This window comes from Mus musculus, chromosome 17, assembly GCF_000001635.26.
Source record: "Mus musculus strain C57BL/6J chromosome 17, GRCm38.p6 C57BL/6J".
Lineage (NCBI taxonomy): Eukaryota > Metazoa > Chordata > Mammalia > Rodentia > Muridae > Mus > Mus musculus.
The window spans coordinates 27,325,196-27,345,918 of record NC_000083.6 but is presented as its reverse complement, the minus strand read 5'-3'; the positions used below and the strand labels follow the sequence as shown (position 1 = coordinate 27,345,918).

Below are 20,723 nucleotides of genomic sequence, written 5' to 3'. Positions count from 1 at the left end.
GAAAACCACCTTTGGAATAAAGGTGTTTATCCCTTTGTCTTTGCGTTTGCGTTCCCTTCCATTGTCCTACACACACACACACACACACACCCTTCCCTGCACCACCCCCTACCACCCCGTATCACGGCTGGCCCCTCTTGTCCTATATCCCCTGAACTCTGCGGAACCCTGAGGGCTGGAGGGAGGACCTTGGGGGTGGCTCGGGTGCCTCTGACCTCCCCTATCCTGGCTGGGTGGAGCTTCTGAGATGGTGGTGACAGTAGAGTTACTTTGAGCTAGAACTGGTCACTGCATGCTGGAAAGAGATGAGGGGCCACTGTCCATCCCAAACACCCTGAAGCCAGGGCAGGGGCAGAGCAGGATAGCTGGACTCATTCCTGCACCTGACACAAAGCTCTATCTTTGGGTGCCCTGCTACCCAGTGCGGGACTAGCCTCCTGTGTGTTTACTGTGCAGAGCATGCCATGCCAGCGGGCAGCCTGGAGACCACGCTTCCTCTTCTTCCACCTCTGGAGCCCTTTCTCCACTTGTTGTCACTTAGCCTAGGGAAAGGGTGAATAAACCCATTTTGGGGTAACCTTCTCTACCTTCAAGGCTCATGCCCAAATGAAACAGGAGAAGCAATCCCAACTCATAATCTTGCAGCTAGCCATTTGTCAGGGAGCAAGCAGGGCCAGCCTTGGCCTAGAACATTCTCTACTAGGGCTCAGCACTCCACCCCCACCCCCGCCCCAAGCCAGCAACAATGCCAGCGAGGATACGAATCAAGGAGGTTTGATCCAGGCCTGTCCCTCCTGTGCCCCACCTGCCCAAGTGCTCCATCCGGTGTCATCCACCCATTCATCCATTCAACAAATACTCATTGAGCTCCTGTCTACGCAGCTCCTGCCCTAAAAATCAGCCTGTGAGGATCTTTTGTGTGTGAGAGTGGGTGGGTGGAGACAGACAACTAGAGAGGTGGGGGGTAAGTCCAGATAATGATAAGTGCTATGAAGAAACCAAGGAGACCGGGATGGCAGGGCAGCAGGGGGGTGTGGGGGGGTGGGGGTGGCAAGCAGTCACCATGGGAGGCTAGCAGAGCCACGCTGACAGCACGAGGGACAGATTTTTTTATTCCGGAGATTGGTTTGTAGCTCTCAGGGTTGGAGGAACATAAGATCTCACAAGAAGACAGGGAGGTCACAAGAGCCCCAAAGGAACAGGAGCAGGTGTGGTTGGTCATGCAGACCCCTCTGACAGCCTTTACAGAGAGTCTGTCATCTTCTTGGTCTCTGATGGGAGCCTCTCCTCGTTCCCCATTACTGTGAGCCTAGGCCCGGATTAAGCAGAGCTCAACTAAATGGGAATGCACATGACCCCCGGGTCCCAGCAGAGTCCTCCCCACTCGCCACTGCACTCTTCCCTAAGGTGCAGTAATAGTCCTCCTTCAGCTGCCTGCTGTCCCAGCTGCCTTGCCCTGGAGTTGAGCCCTCCTGGAGTGTGGCCGTGGACCCTGGGAAGAGCCTGGGAGGAATCTCTTTCCTTTTCTACCAAGAGCCGATTTAACTACTTTGGTAGCCACCATATGTTGGGGCTAAGCTGATGAGGGGAGGGGAAGGGTGGGCTTCTGGGTCTCTACAGTCCCCTAATGCAAAGTAATTAAAAAGTTCCACAGCCCAGCCTCTCTGCCGCCTCAGGGATTCTTTAGGGCCTGCTTCTCCTGTCTGTACACGTCCACTGCAGCTCTCCCATGCTTGGTCTCCTTTGCCCTGTTTCTGACCCCACCTCTGGGTGTCTTGAGCCTTCTCACATCCTATGGTCTCCTGAGGGTCCTAAGCACCAGGCTTCACCTTCCTTTCCCTCAGAGAACTCATGTCTTCCAGTCCCTGTGAACTTCCTGTCACTACTGTCCCCATTAGACACCAAGCTCAAGCAGCACGATTACTGCTGAGCCATCCATCTCCTGCGTCTGGCTGGCAGGTAGTGTTTGGACCAGAGCATCCCCGATGATCACTGAATTTCTTTGTGTATTTCACAGGAGGTGGGGAGCAAGGAGGTTGAGAGCCAAGCCTTGTCATCAAGGCTTGGGTGTATCATCTTGCTAGAAACAGAAGGTTGCCTGAGGAGCTCTTCAAGAGATCAGAACAGTTGGTGCCCTAAATGGGGTACAAAAAATTGGTACGTTAATATGGGCTCCGGAAGTGCCAGGAAGCCGAGGATTATAGGTGGGGACTGTGAACAGTAAAGGGGACAACTGGGAAGTGGCAAATACCAAGAGAATTAAGTTCCAAATAACCAACCACAGCACTCATGAACCAATGCCACAGGGCTTCCCAGGGTTCAGGGCAAATGAGGACCTTTTGTATTCCACTGTGGTTTCCCAGAAAGTGTCTAGAGAGAGGCTGTGGAGGCCTGTTTGGTCTGAGTCTCTCTGGTGAGGCCACACCAGTTGAGGACTGGGCACATCTGGAGAGTCTACTGGGATGGAGAGGCACTCGGGGAGATGCCCTCTCAGCGAGGAATGGGAGCAGTGCATGTCCAGAGGCTGCCCAGGCATGTCCAGAGGCTTCTCCTGGCACAGGTAAGTGATTGGGCAGGAGCTGAAGCATAGCAGGAGACGAGTCCCAGCAGGCCCCATGCTGCACAGAAGAAAAAGTGGAGGTAGATGGAGGTCTCCATCAGGTTGCCTAGTATGAGCTACAATGGTCCAAATGGATGGCTTTCATCTCCCGGCCGCATCTCCCTGCTACCAAGACCCAATACATTCCTCCTCCTCCTGCTCTTCCTCCTCCTCTTCCTCTTTCTCCTCCGTGGCACCCTGTGGAGTTGCACAGCCCCATCATGCCTCCCTCTCCCTTCAGAGATGCTCGGATGCTTCACTCTGTACATTCTCTTCAGCTCTCAGCTCCATTCTAGCTGTTCCAACCTCCAGATCCATTCACACATGGCAAAGCCCTGCCGGCGGGCATTGACCATCTTCTCACAGCCTGCACCCCCCTTCTCCCCTCCTCCTCCCTGGTTGCTTTCAGTTTCCCCCTCCCCTTGATGCCAGCAAACGCCTTTCTCAGCACAGGCATTTCTACTCTTACACTGTCCTGTGCATCCCAATCCCCAGCACCCACCAAAGACATGAGAGAGACTTGGCCTCTGGAGCCACTGGGCAAGCTGCATGAATTCTCAGTCGCTGGGGGTGGGGGACTCCAGTGAGGCAGGATATTCTCCCCACTAATACCGGAAGAGAGGCCACTCAGCATCAAACTGTAGGTCTGACTAGGGCCAGCCAGCAGTCAGTTAAGAGGAGGGACCCTGGGCTAACAATGGATGTAAGCCACCGACCCTGACAACAGTCAGGCTTAGAAGTGGCAGGAAAACAGACAAAAAGCATGCAAGGTTTAAGACAGCATGGAGGGTCTAATACCTCCTCAGGGCTGTCCGCTGCTGCTGGTGGTGGTGGTGGTGCTGCTGTTGCTGAATGAGTGTGACCAGACCGGAAATTCTACAGGAAGGAAGAACCGCAGAGAGCCCCGCCCCCTCCCCCCCCCCCCCCGCCCCCAGGCAGCCACCCAGAGATAAGCAAACCCTTATAAACAGGACCACAAAGTCACTCTTTCCAATAGCAGGCTCTTCCTTACTTTACCCATTGTCCTCACAAGCCCCCCAGGCCTTTCGAGAGCTTTTTCTCCAGTTGTGCTTTTCTGGATAATGAGCTCAACGCAGTGTCCACACTATTGCCATTAAATCCCCAAGAGGGAGGAGACACCCTCCCCTTGCCCTCTTACACCCTTCCTCAGCAGGGGAAGTGGAGGCACAGCTGTTAGTTAAGGTAGATGATTGATCTACGGTGGGTCTATCCTTGGGCGGCACTTTGGGTGTTAACTCCAACAGATACCAGGTATTGATTAACGGTAATAAATCTGGCAGGAGAGGAAAGACCCCCCCCCCAAAAAAATTCTTCTCAGGTCCCTGCTGTCAGGCAAGGGGGACCATGATGAAATGGGGCTGCTAATGACAGGAAATATCAAAAGACACTGTTTAAAGAACTAAACCCATAGGAAGCCTCACAGAGTATTTAAAAGTGGGTGTACTGGCTGGTTTTATGTGTCAACTTGACACAAGCTAGAGTCATCAGAGAGGAAGGAGCCCCAGTTGAGAAAATGCCTCCATGAGATCTGGCTGTAAGACATTTTCTCAATTACTGACCCATGGAGGAAGACCCAACCCATTGTGGGCGTTGCCAACCCTGGGCTGGTAGTCCTAGGTTCTGTGAGAAAGCAGGCTGAGCAAGTCACCTTGAAGAGCAAGCCAGTCAACAATGCCCCTCCATGGCCTCTGCATCAGCTCCTGCCTCCAGGTTCCTGCCCTGGGTGGAGCTCCAGTCCTGACCTCTTTTGGTGATGAACAGCAGTATGGAAGTGTAAGCTGAATAAACCCTTTCCTCCTCAACTTGCTTCTTGGTCATGGCGTTTCATCTCAGCAACAGAAACCTAATTAAGACAATGGGGGGCGGGGAGCAAAATATCCCACAGATCACACAGACTAGGCCCATGATGGGGCTTATCAGGCAGCTAAACGAAAAGTCATGGTGGCCACCATGAATATAGAGCTTGCTGGGAAAGAGGGGTGTGTGTGTGTGTGTGTGTGTGTGTGTGTGTGTGTGTGTGTGTGTGCGCGCGCGCGCGCGCGTACTTCACACGCATCACTAGCATCAAGAAAATGTCTCCATATGAGGGCTCCCAAAGGGTCCCAGGGCTGGACTAGAGTCTAGTCACATTTCAAACATACGTACGTTATAACCAAATGGCCAACGTCTGACAGTCTGGTATCTCATGACACAGAGCTAGGGCAGAAGGTCATGCTGTCTTAACTCTTAACCCCCAAGTGGCACCTCCTCTTCAGCTCTGAGGAGCAGAGGACGCCTAGACCAGGCACGCTGCATCTGCCCTTTGTGCCAGATTGACCTGACTTGGTTGCAGCTAAGTAATTGGGAACAGATGGTTCTAGAATTACCCCAAACTATTGACTGTTGTCAAACCTTCAAAACCACAAGGAGGTTTGATTAATACTCCTGGCAGGGTGACTGAGAACCAAGGCGCTACTGGGTACCTTGGGGATTATTGGAAAGGGGCATCCTCCATTGAGATGTATCCCAGGGAATAGGATGTGCCCTGTTCCAGAGCTGCCCACCATGTGTAGGGCTGAAGCTAGGAGCCAATACTAGGCCTGAAAGAGGACTCAGGAAGACCTGTGGTTGGACATTTGTGTGTGAAGGCAGTGGCCAAGGGCAAGCAAGGGACAGGAAGCTTTGCTAGCTAGAGCATGGAACACTATTTGTTGGAGGTGACATCAGAAGCAACTGAAGCATTGCTTTAAAAATCAACTTTAATGGAAGTAAACAAAGGAACAGGATGCTCGGGTCCCATGTGTCCAGGCCAAAAGCATTCTAGACAGACTGTTGGCATCTAGACATGCAAACACAACTCTGCCATTTCCACTTCAGGACCCCTGAGGTCCTTCCCAGGAATCTCTACCTGTCCCAAGGGTGGTCACTCTCGTCAACTTATCCCTCCTGCCTCCCCACCACCACCACCACAACCACCACTTGACTGTGCCTCCATTTTGGACTTGACATAATGGTTGCCAACACTCTGTCTTGTAGCCCTTTTATGTCTGACTTCTTTTGCTCAATGGTTATACAACACTTGAACTGTCCACCTTGGGCTTCCATTCTACAAACATTCCTCAAATCATTCATCTGCCGTGTTGCTAATGGGCTTTCAGGATTATCTGTGCCGTCCCCCTCCCCTCCCCTCCCCAGCCCTTGGTATTACAAAACATCATTGTTGAATGAGTGTGGAGCTCTGATACCTCATCTTCACTTCCTTCCTGAACTCCATATGCCCCCCCCCCTTCCTTCTACTCATTCCCACACTACGCCCCATTTTGGGATGTTATCTCTTGTCAGTTTCTCTGCCCAGAAACAACACCTCCCCAACACCCAAGCTCTTTGCCTCTCAGGAAGGCTGCTGCTTTCCTGAGCAGGTCCTGGAAACATTGGAGACCCTTGCTTCCCTGCCAGTGCTGGCCTGAGAACCAAGGTGCTACTGGGTACCTTGGGGGCTACTTTTCCTTGGCTGGAATGGGGACGCCTTTGCCCTTGACTCGCCTTCTCTAGATTTCTTGCAACCACAAGGGAAGACTCAAGAAAAAAAACAACAAAAAACAAAAAACTCCACCCTCTGTGCCTGGTCCTCTGAGGGAAGTGGAGGCCTAAAGTTTGATGGCTTTGGTCTTCCTCCCTCCTCCCTCCACAGCTGGGTCCTTACTGCTCCCTCATTCACATGTCCTCAGGCCCTCTCTCTCTAAAGCACTGCCCCCAAGGCCAGCCAACCCCTTCACTACAGCAGCAGCCCAGCCTATTGGGGTGGTAGGATCTGCTCAGGCTTCTCCCCTGGGCCCCCCTCCCTACTCCTTTCTTCTCTCCCTTTGTTGACTATCCAGAGCCCAGAGCCAGTTAATACCAGATGGGAGGAGAAAGACCACTGACCCAGATCATCATCACCAAATCAATTAAAGGAAGCAATTAAAACAAGCTTTTTGCGTGTACATTTACTGCCTTCTTCTAAGGCTGGGTTAGAGAGATTAGCACTGGACGCAGGAAGACAAGACTTTTATAACTCAAGGGGCTTCCAAATCAAGGGGGATTTGGCAGGCAAAGTAGGCAGGGTTACAGGAGCAGAACACAGGCAATTAACACTTTGTCTCTCCTGAAACAAAGGCCTGGTTGCAAGATGGGCAAAGCAAGGCAGTCATAGGTGGTCACATAACCTTTCAGAACAAAGGTAGGGTTGCAAGATGGTTATAAACAACTTTTTGAAACAAAGACATGATTGCCATTTCTGGAGCAGGCTCTGCAGAAACGTTTGTAGTTAAGGTTACAAGTGGGGGCCTAGCCTGATTGTAGTGGCTATTCCTGGTTGTCAACTTGACTATATCTGGAATGAACTACAATCCAGAATTGGAAGGCTCACCTGTGATCCTAATCTGGAGGCTGGGAGATACAAGTTTCTGACCTGGATCTTGGCATGGAGATCTTGAGGTATAGTGGCTATGAATTCCAGAAGATTAAGATAAGGAGATCTCTGAGTTCAAGGTCATCTGGGATTAAAGGTATGGTTGCACACACCTTCTTCTGGAGACCTACATTGGACATTGGAAGAAGGAAGATTTACTCTCTCTCCTTCACCTGCTTGCCGTGTGGGACTGAGCAACTGCTAGATCTTGGACTTCCATTTACAGCTGCTGCTGACCATTGTTGGGAGTTGGACTACAGACTGTGAGTCATCCACAAATCCTTACTATATAGAGATGACCCACAAGGTCTGTGACTCTAGAGAACCCTGACTAATACATCGATCCTTGAGAAACAAATTTAATCATAAGCAGGAATGAACATAGTTTGTCTTTGCTATAAGATGGCCTTAACCCTAAGATGGAGGCAGGCTGGTTCTTCAAGCCCACCCCTCAACTGACAACTCATTCCTGAGTCCTGGGCCCATCTCCTTTTGGGTCTCTTCTGGATGTAACACTTCCCCCAAGCCCAAGCCAATTCTATGTACCTCATCATTTCAGACTTCCTATGTGGCCACTGTCTCCAGACACCCTGGACCAACTTTGGCATCTCAGATGTCTTTTAAGGAAGGACATCTTTATAATAAGTTCATATTTAGAAAACAAATGAAGTGTTTGCTCTTCCAAAGCCAGCCACACTGAGGAACTCAGCCACCTCTCTGCAGGGAAGAGACAGAGGGACCTGACTAGTACTGTGGCACTGGAGAGGAGGGGCCCCATGCTCCCCAAAAAGTGAAGCAAAATTCCCAGAGAGCCAAGATCTTTTAGCAGGAAAATCTGCATTTAAGAAGCCCAGAAACCACAGCAGAGACAAGGGCTGTGTTAGTACCAAGGGCCTGGCAAGCAATGGGGGAGGGGGAGTCTCTTCCTGGGCAGTCTGACACAGCAGGACCAACCATTGCGCTCCACTGCCACAGGCTAATCACGCTTCAGTAAGAAACAGAAGACCTGCGAGCAGAACAGAGTGCGGCCCCATTCTGAAACCCAAAGAGGATAGCCGAGTCCCCATAGGGGCAACCAGGCCTGCGTTCTAGGACTCAACCAAGCAGGTCAGAGGAGGCAGAGAACCCAGGCAGGTGAGCTTACTGGGGACAGACCCTGGAGAAGAATGTGAGACGGAGCAGAAAGGAGACCGCTGGTCGGCTCCATCTGGTACACAAAAGACTTTTTCAGTTTTGTGGGCAACACTTCAAGGAACAACAGGAAGCAAGCCAGGCATGAGAGGCAGGGCCTTTTCGGAGTTCCTGTCCCACCCCTCACTTCTCCTCCTCCAGTATTTGTCCACAATGTTTGTTGTTTCAGGCCTCAATACAGAAAGCCATCATGCCTGTTCCAGTGTAGGGAACATTTGTGATTGGTGTCCGGGGAAGGATGAAGTCAGCTTGCCTTTACCTCCTGTGATCTGGAGCCAGCCTTGTCCTCGCTACCTCCAACCCTGCCTTCCCAGGCAGGAATGGGGTAGAGAAGAAACAAGCAGGTCACTCAAGACCAGGTTTTGAGGAAGAAATCTGTGACAGAAAGATGTGGGAAAGACGGGTCACCAAAAGGTCACTTGGAAGCAGTGCTGACTGTAGAGTTCACACAGCGGAGGACTGTCACCAGACGGTGGCCTGAGGAGCCGTGATGGGGCTGCCTATTTCCCACCGTTTACTTAACTGAGGAATTGGTAGACCAGAGAGAGATATACTCAGTGTGCTCCCCACCCCCAGCCCTCCCATTACAGTGGGAGGGGTACAGAAGGGACAGCCTAGGGAGTAGGCAGAGCCTGGCACCCAGTGTGGCCTATGATAGGGAGAGAGGGGCCTGTGTAAACCCTGAGCACATGGGGCCAAGAAAGGTGGAGAGGCTATCAAAGAAATCACGTCTTCTGACGTTGCCACCGTGAAATAGTCTTGCTCTCCTATCCCGAGCAAGGTCCCATCTTTGATTCTCATAATCCCGAGAAACTTGGGGGCTGCAGTGGCAGCAGGGCTAGGTAGGTGTGTCTTTATACAGAAGAGTTGGCTGAACTGACGCAGGCAGCACATCTGCCTGCTCTTGGGAGCCAGAGTCCGAGCTCCAGGGGCTGCGGTATTTATGTCCCTGGGTCCTAGGACTCTGAAGAAAGCCGGGATGCTCTCTCTGTGGTGAGAGCATCTGGGCTTGGCTCCCAGGTGCGTGCTGGTGAGAGTGACGAAGGACCCTGTCAGGGAAGATGGCGCTCAGTCCAGTTGGCTCAGCCCTGTACCAAGCCTTGGGCTTTATTACAGCCTCCACACTGCCACTACGCAGTAAGAGGCCCAGGGGCCGAAGCACTTGCATTTCAGACTACTATGGACACTCAGTGCTCGCTCTGTGAGGAGCTCCTCCTCACAGGCAGGGGAAAGGAGGGTCCAGAAGAAACCTGAGCGTTTCCAAGCAGCCTGAGCCTGACAGGGCGGGCTCCGCAGAAAACCAGTGCGCTGAAGAGCTGAGGCCTGGGGATGGCCTTCACCGAGGCCAAGCGAGACCTGGGAGAGTTCCAGGTAGGAAGTGGCCAGCCCGGGGCCTCAGAACACTTCCTCAGGGAGCCCCCATGGAGGTTAAAGGTAGGTGTTCTACCCCCCTGACCCGGAAGCAGATCATGTCAGGACTTCTTTTCCACAGTGCTCCCCCCCAACTCTCCCCTCTCCGTGTGCACATTCCAACTTCCTGACCCTGGCTACTGTACAGAGAGTGAGGAGAAAGACAAATCCCCTTTCCCCAGACTGTCTTTCCCCCTTACCTTCCCCCCACTTTCTTCAGCTGGCTTTGTGGTTTGTTTTTTCTGGAAGAGGCATCAGGGGCTGAAGAGAGGGCGACCCTTGGCTACCTGCTGGTGGGCTGCTGAGGTCACTCACCAGTCCCTTCCTGAGCCTCCCAAAGACTCTTGAGGGCAAAAGGAAAAAGACATCCAGTAAGGATTCCAGCCCACACCACTCTGCAAACATCCCCCCGCCCCCATCATTCCAGAAAGACCATTCCAGATTCAGACACCGCCCCCCACCCCCCATGGGAGCAGAGCATTGGAGGCTCAAGGAAGCAGACCTTACAAAAGGCTGCCTTGGAGCAGCGTCTGGAAATCAAAAGAGTATAATTTGGTTGTTACTGTCATGGCAATGAGCAGTTGGTGAGTGTGGCAAGGCTATCTTGGTGTGGGGACAGAGCACAAGGTGACCACTGTTAAAAGTAGAACCCACGTGGAAAAGAGCCAGGGTTGCTCTTGTTCCTAGAGGGCTGTGGGGTTTACCTGGTGTCACTGAGTTGTCACTACAATCCTTACTGTACCAGGCCCCTGATGCCACCACAGCTCCCAGGGGCCCCACCACACCCCCTGTCCAAGGCTTTCCGGAAGTCACCAGAAGGACCTTGACTGGTTAACAGAATCCTTGAAATATCAGGAAACCAGATAAAGCAGGGCCCCTCTTCCTTGGCATCCTATTTCTCCCGTGTGTATCCATCCGGCTTGCAGCCCAGCCTCCAGCTTCTTCCAGAGATGCCCTCTGATCTTCTCTGTCTCTTCCTGGCCTGCCCCTCCGGCCTCCCCTTGCCCAGTCAGCCGTCTCCCTGCCACTCTCTGGATTTTCTTGCTTCTCTCCACTTTCAAACAGCAGGTGAGTGCAGAACCCCAGAGCCGTTCATGCCATTCTGGGACGGACGAGGGGCCACAGGGTGTCTGAGGCTGGCAGATATTCCCTTCTCATCCTCCATGTGAGGCAACAGGCTGTGTCCTTCTGTGAGAACCAAGGTGTTTGGAAGGCAGGCTGGGTTGCGAGAAGGAAGCTGCCCTGTTCTTCCTATCACCTCGCACTTCCTTCAAAACCTGGCTCATCTTCACACTGGTCCTCCTACGCCTGTCCCCAGAGAGAGAAGCTATTCTTTGTCCTGTCCCTCCCAGACTCCCTAGACCTCAGGCAAGGCCCCTCCACCAGAAAGCGCAAAACCTCTCAGGCTACACAGACATTCAAGGCTCCCCCGCCCTCAGACCCATCATCCCCCCTTGCTCTAGGACACTCTTCTTCCCACCCCCATCCATCAGCATTGCCGGTGGACTCCCATAGGCACCACTGTGAGAAGGCATCCGATGCCTGGCACATCGTAGGTGCTCAATAAATATTTGTGGAATGAATGGCCAGAGAGTCTGAGCTTCAGAGTCACCAGTGGGTTTATTTATTTCTATCCTAACAGCACTGTACCCAGGCACAACCCGCAGGGAACTTGACTCTTTACCCAACTCCTGCAGCCCCACTCCTCACAGAGCCCAGGCATCTGCCCTGGAAGCTCTCCCAAGAGTTGCACATTTAGATGGCAACCATGGTCACCCCTAGGTTCTCCGCCCTGCAGGCACCACCTCAGCACACCTGCTGCTTGGCCAGCCTACAGCCTTGAGACAGGCTGACTTCCACATTCCCAATCTTGCCCTTGAGCTTAGCTGAGAGATGCAGTATTTCTCAGCTGACCCCTCTGAGGGTCTCAGCTGGTGTCTGTCATGGTCAGCTGACAGACTGGTGGCTCCTTTTCACATCTCACCAGTCACCAGTCACATGAAACCCCTAACTCCTTAATTCTTTCTCTTTCAGTTGCCCACAGCCGGCTACCTGGTCGTGGATAAGCATGCAGGCCACCCTGAGAATGCCTTCCACCCCTCTCCCAGAATGCCTTATTCCTCATCCCCCCCCTTTTTTTTACAGATAGTTTTTCTGTCCTCAGCTTGGTGGTGTCATGGCCCTCCAGTCAGGCAGCCCTTTACTCTGTCCACTTCCATGTTACCTGTCTTCAAGCCTTCCCCCATTTAGCCTGCCTTCCACTAAGTCCAACCCGGCCTCTTCCTTCATCACCTCAGGAAACTACTACACAGACTTCGCAGCCTGAGGAAGGGCTACTCGCTGGTCCTGCCCACCCCACCTGCGGGGCCTAGCTGCACGTCTGTGTCTGAGCCCCCGGAGCTCGCTTCTCTGCTGCTCTCCAGCCAACGACTACTTTCCTTTTTATCACTGAGGCAGGTGGCGGCAGCATGTGTTTACTCCATTACGGGGACTCCTGCGCATGCGCATGTTCTTTCTCTTATGCACAAGTCCTGGGGCTGGTGAGGCGCGGCTCTGTCGCCCATTTCAATCCTACTTGTTGCAAACCTCATAGGTTGGTGCCTGCTGTATCACTCCATGAACACTGCATCACACTTCACCGTAGAGATGCGCTCCACACCCAGCCCAGACCCTCTTCCTTAAGCGCCATCTCGCAAGGCTACCATGAACCGCCCTTGCCAGTGGAGCCACACAGTCAGAGCATTGTTTCTGCTGAAGAGAGTCGCTGACCTGGAATGGCTCCTCAGATGAAAAATCTTGGTCCTGTTGAGTATCCCACCAAAACAAACCAACCAAACAGAACAATACAAGACTCACTCCGGGTCCGGGCAACCCCAACACTGCAGGTGTGTAAATGTGCCTCTGTGTGTGGGGGCCTGATAATGGGTCCTTCGTGGTTATCTTCAAACTCTGCTTCCCTACCACTGCTGCTGTCTCATCTTGTCCTCAGGTCTCCACCCCCTGAACCTTCTCCTGCCCCACTCTGAAGGTGGTTTCCTAAATCCGGCCTGCTCTGAACGCAGTTTCCCCAAGAGCTCAGGGTCCCCTCTGAGTCTCCACCTTCTCTTTGCAGCTCAGCCTTGCTCAGGCTGAGCAGAGATGAAGAGGATAGCTACACAACTTAAGGCAAAGCACCCAGTGAAGGAGGGTCGCACAGGCTGAGGGTGCAGAGGACAAGGGCCCTTTCATTCATGCATTCTACAAATATTTATTGAGTGCCTATTAAGTGCCACCAAGGCCGGTGAGCCCAGCCAGGTCGAATCAGCCTTAGGAGAGGCTAATCAGATGGTCCCGTCCCCATTTGTGCCTGACTTCAGGCTGGGCTGATCTTCACAACCCAGTGCCTTCAGGCACCAGGTGATGATTTACACTAGAGATAGACAATCTTGAAGACAGGGTCATCACAATCCCTTCTCTAGATTAAGGCTCCTCGCTCCTGCCTGACCACCCTTGAAGAACCATCCCCGTGACTAAGGAAGATGTCACATCAACTCTAAGGAGATCTCCCCTTTTGTGGACTTTCCTCAACTATGCATGAAGCTCAGAGATGTATTGAACCTTTTCAAAATGCTGACTGTGGGGCTATGATTCTAGTCACAGGAAAACCAGCACTATGGGTGCCCAAGAGGGCCAGCTGAGCTATCAACACAAAAATCTTGTTCTGGACTCTTGTAGTTATGGACTATGTGGTTTGAAGACCACAACAGAATCTCCTGCACCAGATCAATAGAATTAACATGTAACACTCGACAGTTAAACCAGGAAATCAACAGTCTCCAACTGACCTGGGCCAAGCATGACAGAAGGAGATTCCGTCATGCAGCTTAGTGGCTCCCCCTCCACAGTTTGGACTGCAGAATGCTGTTGGTGCTTTTGACTGCAGAGGCTGACAGCAATGTTGGACCGACTGGAAAAACTTTCATTAATGAGTCACCTCAGGTCTGTAGCCATGTGTGTGCTGAAATAGCCTTTAACAAACACAGGAGCTGACTCAGAAGACAATGCTGTCAGAAGCAGGTGCTCATGCCTGGAGTTAAGAGCAGCGCGGATCTCAGAGCACTCAGGCTTGAGACTCTCTAGGTGACCACACCTGAAAATGTTTCCAGGCTTCACAAAGTTGCAAACATAAGAAAGCAAAAACTGGACAGGACTTTAGGGATTACAGAATAGGGACACTGAGGATATGCCTTGGGCAACCACTGCTAAGAGGAAAGGTCTGTCAGGGCAAGATGCTGTTGGACTCAAGGAAGTATTTGGCACCACTGATCCAGGACAGAGGACCGTCAAGCTGTTTGGATGTACCATCCCTGGAGGCAAGCCTTCTTCAAACTCAGATGAGTTTATTAAAAATAAACAAAAACAAAAACCAGTGCTTCCTGCATGTCCCCTGACCCCAGCTGCCTGGCCTGGAGGGTCAGAGAACATATTTCCCAGGGAATGTCATTAGAACAGAGTGGAACAGGTCTGAATGATGGCCAGGTTGTGATGAAGCCATTGGGGACTACACAGACACTGGAGCCCGGAGAGAATAAGAGACGTGCAACACTGAGAATAAAAGGATAGGCCTGAGGGTGGCGAGCAGCCAGTGTGGGCACGTGGGCTTTAGGCAGTTCCTGCTCTTTTCTTTTGCTTGCCTAACTGTGGGGAAAAATAAAAACATAATAAAAGACATTAAAAGAAATAAAAGACACTTGTCATCTGTCTGCTTGCTCCCCAAAAGTCTCTGAGCTCCCAGGTCCTTAGGTTTATCGTACACTGTCAGGGGGACAGGGGACATGGCATCTTCAGCCTCTTCCCTCTGTCACCTCAGCTAAGTCCCTACAGACCCTTTGCAGATGTGGGGTCTCACTTGGCCAGACCTCAAAAATCTTCCTACAAGTCATTGGTGAGAGAAAGTTTCTGGGTTCAGCAAAGGTGGATGCCCAGGAAGATACCACCTAACTTGGAAGCTTTGGCTCTGTTTTGCTAAATCTATCACTTGATTCCTGAGAATCGGAGTCCGGCCTCCAGGACCTGTGCCAGGCAGTGCTTGCCTGCCCACTGTGGACTTCGTTTACTTGCTGGTCATTTCTGCTTCTGAAGTCTAGGCATTTCTCAGGAGAGCCTGAGACATGCAGATTTTTCGTCAAAATGGTGTTGCCAAAAATGCTCAGAAAATATCACCACCAGACACGAGCCTTGGCTTCTGGACCCTTGACCCTTCGTCTGTGTAACTTAAGTTTCTCCAGGGGCTGGTTTGTCTGTTGGCTGTCCCAACTGGCTACCCCAAGAGCTTCCATGGGCATAACCAATGTGCTGAGGCAGGCAACACCAGCTTTGGAGCCCCACATGATAGACATCTTTGGCTACCTACCTCACTGAGCCCAGAGAAGCCACCTTAAGAACTCTCTCAACCCTAGGAAGGTGGCTAAGGAGATGCAACACTGTAATCCCTCTACAGTTGAGATTGGTCATTTGCTGGCACCCAGCTGCCCCATTTAGACCCCTCTAACGGGAACCTTTCTACTGACCCCCATAGAAGTTCCAGGGCCCTGAGCACCTCCCCTGAGCACCCCAACCCCTTGTTTGCAGCCCCAAGGGCCTGTAGTATGAAGATTTGAAGGTTTTCCAAGAGTGGAGTCTCTAGCTTCCACCCTCAGGCCTTTAGCAAGCTCCTGTGGCTGGCACTTATGGTCCCTGTTTCCATCCACTGATTACCAACCACTAAGCCGTGGACCCCAACTCATCGAGCCAGGGCCAGGTCCCTGCCGTTAATCTTGGGGGAAAAAAAGAGAGAGGGGTCACCTAGAAGGAAGGAAGTTCCTGTCTGGGGTGGCACTTCCTTGTTGGGAATTGTTGGCTCTGAATGTGTGAAGAACCCAGCAGCTATCACACCTCTCAACTGAGGTGGTGGTGGTGGTGGTGGTGGTGGTGGTGGTGGTAGTGTTTCCATGTGGTTCTGTGCTCCATTTCAAAGCCCTCTGGTTCAGAGGCAAAAAAGATTGCTTGCTGCAGTAACAGTGAGAGATTCTCAGAAGAAGGTCCTTGGGAGATCAAAACTTTGAGGAATTAATAAATGCCTATAAATTATAAATGCCTATAGTTAATCCATGGAAGGAGTGATGTGAGCGAGTGCATCTGGCTGAAGCAGGCTCCCACCCAAGCACACCAGATGCCTTGTCCCTCCCCTGCCCCTCCCCCACAACCATCCAGCCAGGAAATTTTGTCTCAGCTCAGCTTGGGATTTTTGCGGCTGAAGTCCCCAGCTCATGCGCCAGCTGCTTTGGGCAGCACCTGCGTTTGTCTCTTGGCCTGAAGATACCAGCACCTGCTGAGGGCAGGTGGAAAGGGCTGGGCCTGCCCCGGGACTTCTCTATTCCGCTTCCAGTTAGCTGATAGGGTAAGTAACTATCCCCTGACATCTTCTCCTGGCCCAACTGGTCAGATTGAGATGAAAGGTATTGATCTAGAGGAGGTAGACGGCCACTCTAGGGGAACAGGCTGTGGCAGACCCTCCTGGGGAAGCAAAGCCACTCTCTCTGTCCAGGAATGTACATGAAAGCCTCCATGCTGGGAGCCCCATTCCTTCTAAAGTTGGAAGCAAGGTCGATCTGCAAAAGAAGCCACACGCCAAAGGGAATTGCTGAGGAAGCAAGGGGCTTGGAAACCCCCAAAAATGAAGGGGGAGGGGAGAGGGGTTTTGGCGTGAAGAAAAATGATCATCTCCTAAGAGGTGGTCTAACACAGTCCAGCTTCTGATACCTTCTTTTCAAGGTGTGTGTGTGTCCTCTGCAAGGGCCCCAGGATAGCGGGCTCACTGGCTTCCAGACTGCCTAGTGGGGATAAGAGTAGGTAGGGTCCAGGGTCCAGGCTGTGACAAGGGACAGAACAAGGGAAGCAACATCTCTCCTCGCGCCCGGGCCTGGGGCACAGTGATACCCATGCATATTCTCAGCGGCTGTCTCCTCTCCCGAACCTCTGAATATTTACTACACAACTTATGTCCTGGCAACAGGCAGAGTTCAAGGATCGCTGGAATGAAGTCCTCTTGCTTATCAACTCATATAATCAGCTTTACTTTGTTGATTTCCCTGCCACGGGGAACCTCTTTCTTCCAAGCCTGTATTGTAGGTGCTTCCGGCTCACTGAAAGCTTGCCGCAGTCTGCAATTTAGTTCCACCTGACCCTGCCAAGGTGCCTTCTGCTGCTGTTATTCCAATGGATCTGGAAAAGTCTAATTGGAATTAGACTTCCTGTCCAAACAGGGTGTGTTCCCCCCACACAGTGAGATGTGGCCACCTTTGCTTAGATTGTGCTATTGAAATAGTCCTGGACACAAAAAGACTTCCTTGACACCCTAAATTGAAGAAAAGGCTCAGGGCACTCGGTCCTGCCTCCAATTCTCCCCAGAGCTTTTCTGGACCGGGGCTGGAGAGCAGCAGCGGCTTGGGAACAAGCTACCAGCATAGTCCCAAGTCTTAAGCACATGCTGTGCTGGGTGCCAGGCAGCTTAGGACAAGCCGCATGTATTCTCCACAAGTACCCACAAGGCCAGAGGAAAGGCAAGCTCTGCCTTCAAGGCCCTCTTCTTCCTGGACCCCTGCTAGCCCCGCCCTCCCCTGCCACTCCCACCCTCCCAATCACCTGGCCTCTGGAGTTGCCCATGGCAAAGGAAGGACAAGCTAAACTCTGTTTCCAAGTTCATAGGGAGGCCCGTTGCTACCATAGCCAATTTTCTAGCTCAGAAGCCACTATGTACCTCGCAGTATGGTCCAGCACAAATGACTTGGGCCGGAAAAGACCAAATTCCAAAGAAGCCAAATTGCTTTCGCAGGTGGCTTGTCTGGGTCCTCTGCCAGCTCTCCAACCTCAGTCCCACCATAGCCATGCTCCTGCCCCCACTACCTCCCCTGGGGGCTGAGTCTCTGGGGGCTGCTCAGTTAAGATCCTCTCCTTGGAGTCCCATCTTGTTTCCAACCAGGGTTTGTTCTTGCCTAGACCTCTGGTGATATCTTTTGCCCCCTCAGCCTCCTGGTTGTGGGTCTAAATCTGAGGCAGGTCTGCCACTGGACTCACTAGCTGGTGACAAAGGCCTGTGTGGGATTAGGGTCAACCTAACAGGAATGCGGGTGGCCCGAGTTCATAAAACCCACACAAACAGTCCTACATCTGGAGGAGGGGACTCTCTCAAGGTCTGTTTTACCCAACATACAAGTAAGGAACCATCAAACTACTTTTTCCTTCCCCCTCCCCCACCCCCAGCCCAAAACATTGTGGTTCGGGCCCCTACCTCTAGCAACAGTTCTAACAGACTGTAGCTGCCACCCCAGATACCAGAGTGTCTACCAGTGTCTCCTGAAGCTCTAGCCAGTCACTGTTTGCCAAGCTCCTAAGTCCTTCACCCAGATGTTGACAGTGCCCACTGTCTAGAAATCTCAGAGACCCACTCCTATCTCTTGTCTGATATTCTGTTGAGAGGGCTCTTTTGTTTCTTTAGAGTAGACAAAGCCAGGAGCTATTATTCAAGTGCATCTGGTGCTGCTGTGTGCTTGGTCCACGGGAAGCCTTCGGTCTGGACTCACTAGCTGGTGACAGAGGCTGGCTGTGCACGTGTGAGATGAGGTCAGCCCAGCAGGAGCGGCCTCTTCAGGGAAGTTGAGTCTGCCACAAAGTGGGCAGCTTTCCTTGTGTATACAACCTTTGTGTCAGCTGCTGTGACCAGTCTACATTAGAGCCCTACAACCTCACATGAGGGACAGTGATGGCTCTTACATCCTAGCAACATATCGTCCAAGGACCCTGCTGGCCTAATTCTGAGGTTTTGTTGGAACCAAGTTTTCTGCCACAGCCAATGAAACAAGCTCAAATGAAGACTATCATTGTCCATCCTGGGACAATGGCGTCAGGGTAGGGGCAGGGTACACATGGACATTTCTAGAGCACAAAAATCGCAGGAAGTCCCAGCAGAGAGGCATAGTCATCGTTTCCCAGGATTCCATGCATTGCTGGGCCCCCTTTAATACAGTCACCCACCCTCAAAAGTAGGTCCCCTTTTGGTCCAGTCTCTTGGGGCTTCCATGGTTCTTCTAGAACATTAGTCCTTTTATTTAGGCCGATCAGGCAAGAATAGTAAGACTCCATGCAGTAATTTGGGGGGAGCAAGAAGCTGTACAGTGCCTACCCAGATGTCCCTCATGGTTCGTGAGGAAGTGAACCTCTTTGGCTCTTTTTTTTTTTTTTTCCTCTAGAAAGTATTTATTCTTCTAAAATGGAATGCAAAGAGGATGGGACCTGCCCAGGCTGCGTTCCCCAGAGGTCAAAATTCAAAATGGCCCCAGGTTCTTGGCTGCACACCACCTCACCCTTGGCTCTGCAGCCGCCCCTGGTGGCCGACTGCTGTTGTGGATCTTACACCTGTACCTCTGGTTTCAGATCCAGTATGTAAGTCACAATTACAACGATCATTTTGTTAGTTCAGTATCCGAGTGGGGGAGGGGGAAGTGAACTGCCCTAGAGAAGTCGGCCCCTCAAGGATAATAAATAGGTGACTATTAGGGGAAGCTTGCACAGAGTCACATCTATCACCTGAGTGCACCTTAATTTCATCCTCAGCCTAAGGCCTGCCTGGTAAACCCTTCTCAGAACACCCAAGAGAGGAAAGAGCCTGCTAAGTGATCCAAGACCCTCTCCCCTTGGCTCTTTCTTCCCTGGAAGGGGACATTGGGGAGATTGGCACCGAATCTTGTTACCCTCTGTGTTCTAGGCAAAGAGAATCCTGGAATGAAAGGTCTCCCCTTCTAGATGAAAAACGGTGGAATGCTTTATACCCAAACTTTTGGAACTCAAAGAGTCCCAAAGATTTTCCTCTCATCTGTGAAATACATTTCTGAGTATCTTAACAGTCAGAAAAAAAGCCCCAAATCTTCCCCCTACTTCACTGGCAAACCCATCACGTATTCCCTAAATATAGTGGGTAACCACCTCACTGAGAATTCTCCATTCTAATTATCCAAAGATTCTCCAGTCCTACTTGAGAGCCCTGGTTGGCATGTACGCCATCATCTCTGTGGCATGTGTGTTGTTGGTCGACCTGAGTCCCTTGATTTTTTTTCCCCCTGTCTCCCTGTCTCTAGCCAGACCTGTGTGGCTGAGGAAGTCACTAACTTCTGCTGGCTAAGAGACAGATTGACCTCAGTCTATTCTAAGTATTCTCTCTTCTCCCTTAGGCACCTTGTTCCAACACCTCATGCCAGCATTTCTTCAAGAGACTCACAGGTGTCAAAGGTGTGCCCGAATAAGCCCAGAGGCGCACCATTCCCAGAGTATCTCAAAGTATGTACACCTTTGGGCAAAGAGAGCGAATGCTTGTCGGAGACCCAGACCATACATCCTTGGGTGAGCGGCCTCCACCCTGACATGCTCCATCTATCTGCTCCATCTATCGTGATGGCCCTGCATTGTCTGTCTTGCACTTAGTTTCGATGTCTGCAAGTTTTTATCTTTTCCTGGATCTTACTTTGCCGCTGGCCCCCACTATGATCAGAGGCTCGGGATAGCGGGATAGCGGGATGATAGCGGGATAGCGGGATGATAGCGGGATAGCGGCAGGTTTGAGGAAAAGGCATTTTCAATCTCTGTCTCTGGTCTAAGCGGGAAGCGGCCGACAGACAAGTGCCCTCCGATCCCCACTTTCTTCTGCGCCCCCCCAACAGTCTCTACAGGGGGACTAGCGCCAGTTTCCACTATCAGGGACGGAAACCTTAAACGGCCGTGTGAAGGGACGCAGGGGAGAGCGCGGAGACAGATCTCCACTGCACAGAGATGTGAAAGCTCCCCAGTCTTCAACCACCTGGCTTAGACCAACTGCGAAGAACGCCAAGAAAAACCAGTTGTGGGTGTGGCCACATGTATCACCGCCCCTTATAACCACCAACCGCTGCGCGCCGTGGGACTGGAGGTGTGGTCAAACCTGCTGTGCCACGCCCCTCACTGCCTCCCAGTTGGGGGAGTATGGCCAAGCCGCCCATACCGTGCCTGTTGCTGCCGACAAACTCC

At 51.9% G+C, this 20,723-nt stretch overlaps 1 long non-coding RNA gene and 1 other non-coding gene across 14 annotated transcripts; both read right to left on the bottom strand.

The window, feature by feature from the left end:
• Positions 1 to 1,086: 1,086 nt before the first annotated feature.
• On the bottom strand, positions 1,087 to 20,723 carry Gm10505 (predicted gene 10505). 13 transcript variants are annotated; one of them, NR_168743.1, is made up of 4 exons: positions 20,698 to 20,723; positions 7,008 to 7,176; positions 4,269 to 4,463; positions 1,087 to 2,135 (listed from the first exon to the last, which is right to left on the bottom strand). It is a non-coding gene; the product is annotated as a predicted gene 10505 (long non-coding RNA). The 13 variants fall into 13 exon arrangements; NR_168740.1 differs by having other exon boundaries at positions 4,363 to 4,463; NR_168744.1 differs by lacking the exon at positions 4,269 to 4,463 and adding an exon at positions 2,337 to 2,618.
• On the bottom strand, positions 17,459 to 17,534 carry Mir7216 (microRNA 7216). The gene has a single exon (NR_106075.1). It is a non-coding gene; the product is annotated as a microRNA 7216 (primary transcript).